The sequence below is a fragment of the Dromiciops gliroides genome, chromosome 2 (assembly GCF_019393635.1).
Source record: "Dromiciops gliroides isolate mDroGli1 chromosome 2, mDroGli1.pri, whole genome shotgun sequence".
Taxonomy (NCBI): Eukaryota; Metazoa; Chordata; class Mammalia; order Microbiotheria; family Microbiotheriidae; genus Dromiciops; species Dromiciops gliroides.
Window position 1 is genome coordinate 382,512,907 of NC_057862.1, and position 6,052 is coordinate 382,518,958.

The window sequence follows — 6,052 nt, forward strand, 5'->3', positions numbered from 1 at the left end:
ATAATTTTCTAACTTTAAAGCATTCTGTTATTATTATTGCTGCTGTTGTTATTATTTCTATGTCCTTAGGGAACCCATTTGATCTTTCTAGCCTCAGTTTCTTCATCAACATAATGAAGGATTTAGACTAAATGCCCTCTAAGTCCCATTATAACTTTAATTCTGTGAATTAAGACCAATGATCAAAAATTATAGAGAGAGAGATTCTAGGTCCGTTTAAGAAAAAGTTTCCTAGGGGCAGCTAGGTGGCACAGTGGATAAAGCACTGGCCCTGGATTCAGGAGGATCTGAGTTCAAATCTAACCTCAATCACTTGACACTTACTACCTGTGTGACCTGGGGCAAGTCACTTAACCCTCATTGCCCCTCAAATAACAACAACAAAAACAATAATAATTTTTAAAAGAGCTTCCTGAAAATTTAAAATTTACTTTTGTATGGCACCTTAAGGAAAGTGTGCAATTTTTTTCTCACAACCCTTTGAAGTACATACTAAAAATGTAATTATCTCTATTTTTCAAATGTAGAAACTGAGGCTGAAAGAGGTCATATATAACTCACCCACAATCACACAGCTAATAAATAACTGAGCTGTAAATCAAACTCAAATCTCCCAATTACAAGTCAATTGCTCTTTCTACCACAGAGAACCTAGTTAAAGAAAGATAAAGAAGGACTCCTACAGGATATAGATATTACAAACCTGATTTAAGAAAAAAAATCCTTAAAATTCTGCATAAGAGGAAAGGGAAGGGGGAGAGCCTTGAGTGTGACTCTGGATGTATCGATTCAGAGAAAAGTAAGTAGCAGCTGATGGAAACTAAGAGGCTGAGTGCCCATAAGCAGGGGGAAAGTCACTCAAAGAATTTCTGTGGGCAGAGCCCATGGGACACTGACCTAGATGATGGGAAAGGTGCCTTTCAGCAGAGCAGTTTCAAACTGAGACTTAGAGAGCAGGTAAGCCCATGCAGACAAGAGAACTTTGACTCTCTAAGGACATACAGAGCTGAGAGAGGAGTGAGAGAGCTCAGTGTGGACCCTTGGGGTGGAAGCCAGGTGTATCACCTGCAAGAAACTATTAACCTTTGGGTATTCAGCCTTTGCCAGATCCATTGAAAAATGGGAACTTGCATGCTTATAACTTACTTCAGATATATGTCTGTGTAAATATATGTGTGTGCAGCTATTACATACAGATATCCATATGTTTATACCAAGTACATATAGATATCCACACATATAGATGTATACATCTATATGTATATAATTTGTACCTTGGAAGAGACCTTAAAAACCATCTAGTTTAATGCCTTTATTTTATAAGTGGGGAAACCGAGGCCCAGAGAAGTAAAGAGATTTTCCCAAGGTCAAACTGCAAGCTAGTAGTGGAACTGTGTGTGTAGAAGCTAAGGTTCCTTCCTCCCAGTTCAGCTCTCTTGCTACCACATTACCCAGCCTCCCTTAGGGGTATACTTCTGTTTTCTATAGCTTGTCCCTTTGTTGGCTGTTTCAATTTGGAGGTGACCTAAACAGCCCAGCAGCTATTCATCCCCCCATGACTTGGTCCTGTTTCCTGGGGTTACTCAACCAATCAGTCTGTAGTGATGCTATCCTCTGTTGGTTTTTGTGTTTGATGGTCTTTGCTCCCACAAATTAAGCTGCTGGGTGCATGTTGGGGGAGGAGGGGGAGAGGAGATTTACCTGCCTTCTTATCAAATCTGAGATTAACCCAAACTAGAGATAGATCAGGCCAAGTGCAGTTCATTAAGGGGTGAAGGCTAAATACTGGGGAGATCTGTATTCCACAACCGCTATGCAGCATAATCTCAGCACGGTGCTTAATGTTATAAAGAGTGCTAATAAGTCTAGGTCACCTGCCTGGGGAAGGCAGATAAGGACTTGAAAATTATGCATATTAGTATGTGTAATCTACCACCAAATATTGTTGACTCGAAGCCCTAGATATTTTAATTCACTCCCCCGCTGCTTCCTTTCTGACTACATGGTTAATTCAGGAGACATAAATCGGAAAGCAATAATTACTAGAGCTATTATTTGGGTTTGATCTGCAGCCTTCTACATCAGAGAAGCCAGGGGTGGGAGTGGGAGGGTGAACTTGTTCCCTCCTAAGCCACCCACCTCACCCAACTTGACAAAACTTTGGTCTAATGGAAAGTGCTGGACCCTAGATTCTTATCCTTGCTCTCCCACCAGCTAACTATCTGTGTGACTCTGAGCTTGTCCCTTATAATCAGAGGGTTTGGAGCTAAAAAAGACTTAGAAATCATATAGTTCAATCCCTCTCATTTTGGAGATGAAGATGCTGAGGCTAAGAGGAAATAAAGCATTAAAAAATATTGAGTCACCCAAGAAGAGGTTAAGTGAATCACCCAAGGTCGAATACCACTGGCACAGATAGATCTAAGAACAGGGTCGACCAATGTCCAATTAATTACTCCTATAATCACACATTAAAAAGACAAGACAATTTAGAGATCTGTTGGTCCAACCCCCTCAGAGGACAGTAAGGCCAGAGACAGAAATAGATTAACCCCAAGGTCATTGTGGGTTCTGGGTAGTGGAAGCAGTATTTAAATCAAGGATCACTGTCTCCTAATCCAGTGCTCTTCTTATTTTCCTCTTCCTGCAAAAATAAATAAGCAAAAAGTTAAGCAAACATGAACAACAACAAAACTTTCTCCTCTTCCCAACTCTTGTCACCATCATTCTTCCAGTCACCCAAACTTATATCCAGAGCCATCTTTGTCTTTCCGGGGTCACTCGACTCTGACATTCAGTCAGCTGCCAAGTCATATCAGTTCTACCTCCAAAATACCTGTCAGTTCCATATCTTCCTTTCCATTCCCACTGCACCCACCTCAGTCAATACTTTCATCTCCTCTCTCAGAGAGAGATTCCTAACTGGTCTCTCCTTCCTTTATTATATCCCCTCTCCAATCCCTAACACTAATAAGCCTCACTTTTCCTTCATTTTTTACTACCCACCCTACAGAGAGGTTGCAAGGATCAAATGAGATAATGAATTTAAAGCACTTTGTTTCCATAAGAGCCAGATAAATGTGAGCAGAGATATTCCAGAGGTTTCTTAAAGGAAATCTCCCAAAATAGGAGGAACATGCCCTGAGGTTTGAACCTAAGGATCTTGAGTTTCAAGTGTGTTTCTTATTTCTACCATGAACAAGCTATATGACTTTCTACAAGAAATTTACCTGTTTTCTAGGTTTTATGTTAAATAAAAGCAGGGAGGCTGGGCCTTATAAGTACCTGATAGATCAAACTGTTACCAGGAAGGACCTAGATTTCCTGATCCCATTTTTATGTCCTCCTACTCCAACAGAGTCCCTGAGTTCAAGGTTGGGAGTAGAGGAAATAGAGGGAGGAGATTCTTGCCCCAGGGCTCTGGCTATCTTTCTATATCCTACATAGGCTCTGAGGCAGAGGTTTTTAATGGGGGGGAGTCCATAAATTTTGATTTTTTTTCTATATTTTGATAAACATACTTCAATATAATGTTTCCTTTGTAATACCATGTATTTTGTTTTATATAATTAAAAACATTATTCTGAGAAGGGGTCCATAGGCTTCTGGCATAGGCTTCCAGAGAGATCTGTGACCCTCCAAAAAAGTTAGGAATCCCTGCTCTTGCCTCTGCATAAAGAAGATTGGGGAAGAGGGAAGTGGGCAGAAGCAGAAGACACTACTATTGGCCCTTTGAAGGCAGGTCCACTCCTTTAAGGTTAGGAAAAATCAACCACAATTGAAGAAGGCTCAACTGTTCTTTTATATAGTTGATCTTGTCATTGACTTCAGAAATTTATCAATCAAGACCCAAGGCTTTGCCCTTTTTAGTTCCTGATTCCTGACTTGATCATTTGGGAGTGCTGTGGGAAACCCCTACCCAGGCAAAAAGTAAAAGGAGAAAGGTTGGAGAACAAGACAGAGTAATTCCAGACAAACAGGAAAAAGAAACCTGAGACATTTGCATTTTGAGGATTTTACTACACTTTTATTTAAATGACCTGCCAGGATCCATGACCTTCAGTAGTACCAAGCACTCCCTGTATATCTCTGAAGTGACAAAAACAATGGTATGTCTAATCTAGCAACTCCTAGGACCCCACATGATGAAAGGTGGAAATCTGTGCTGGAGCTGTGTGTTATCCAGAGCAGGCGGTGTGTTGCCCTATCCAAACACTCACAGAATTGAACTAGTCCCACTCTTGCCTTCTCTTCTTCCCTCTTCTTCTTTCACTTCCTCTTTCCCTCTTTTTGTTTTCTTTTTTTCTTCCTCTTTCTCATTTTTCATCCTTATCTCCATTTATCCTCTCTACCTGCCTCTTCCCCCTCTCTCCCTCCCTTTCTCCCTCTTTCTGTCTTTTCTCCTCCTCTTTGCAACTTCTGCTTTCCTCTTTCCCCACTTTCTTTCCTCCTCTTCTCTTCATCTTCCCTTCTATCTTCTTCCTCTCCTTTTTCTCTCTGCCTTCCTTCCTCCTGCCCATAAAGTCTTCCTTTCCCATCCCCCAACCTCACTTTTTCTTTTCTCATTGTATGTTAATGTATTCATCTGCATTCTTACACAGAAGATTGACATTTTAGAAGACCCCTCTAGAGACAATGCCTTAATCCAGTGAATTGACTTCCTTATATCAGGAATTTTAGGCTCTAACTCAGAACCAAGAGACAGTCTAGAATAATGGACAGAGAGACAGTCTCCAAGTCAAAAAGACCCATGCTCAAGTCTTGCCTCTGACACCTACTGGCCATATGACCCTGGGCATGTCACTTAACCTCTTTGTACACCAAGCTTTCTTCTAATATTCTAAATTGCAGAATAACTACAAGATTTATATTGGTGAAAGGCACTTCCTCCATGGGGAGCGTTCTGTGCTGACAAAATTACATGTCTGACCTTTAAAAAATTAGGTCAGGGACAGTGTGGGAGACTTTTTAGTCATGGGAGTGTTTCAAATCTCACCAGGTAAGCAGCCACCTGTCCCGCTCATACTCCATTGCTTCTATTTGACTACCTGTCACACTGAGGATTTAGAAGTTTCAAGTCTCCAAACCTGGAAGCCTAGCCCTCCTTCTCCAGCCCCATCTGGGCCCAGTTCCTAGGACTTTGGCTCAGAGGTAGGGGATAGAGCAGATCCAAATGGAACCTTCCAAAAGTTCCCTCTGAGTTCCACAGAACAGACCCCAGGGGTCAATTTCCAATCCAGAATAGAACTCTATGAAAGTATCCCATCATCTTTGAACAAAAATAGCTACTTTAAATGTCTAAAAAGCTGTCACATGGATGAGGGAGGACATGTGGGGGTGGGAGTGAGCAAAGCACATAATTCACAAGGAATGTTAGAAAGAACTTGCTACCAATCAGAGCCACCCAAAAATGGGGTGCCCATCACTGGGAGAGCTAAAGTAGAGGCCAGATGATCACTTGTCAGAGGGCTGCTGAAAGGGTTCCTGCATCATATGGAGAATGAGGCAGGATTCTAAATGACCCCTACAACCTTTTCCAACATGAAGCAATCCAAGTAGCCCTTATCTGAATCAACTGCTGAATGACACAGAGGAAGCCATTTGAAATATTCCCTATGAAATATGTAGTGTGGTAGATAGAGTGCTGGACTTAGACTCAAAAGACCTGAGTTCAAGTTCTGTTCCACACACTGAGAGATAGACACTTTGTAATGGATACAATGTTGGACTGGGAGTCACAAAAATCTGGGTTCAAATGCAGAATCTAATAGTAACTAGCCATGTGACATCCGTTCACATAATCTCTTTTGTGCCTCAATTCCTCACCTGAAAAAATAGGAAATAAGACCTGAAGTGTACCTAATTCTCAGAGGTATTTTAAGGCCCAATTGGGATAATGCACATAAAGCCCTTTGCAAACTTTAAAGCCCTATATAAATGTCAGTTATTATAGGTGTGAAACCTTGGGGAATTCCTTTCCCCTCTCTGAGTCTCCTTTATCTCATTTGGAAAATTGAGACATTGAATGAGATAACTGCTAAAGTCCCTTCCA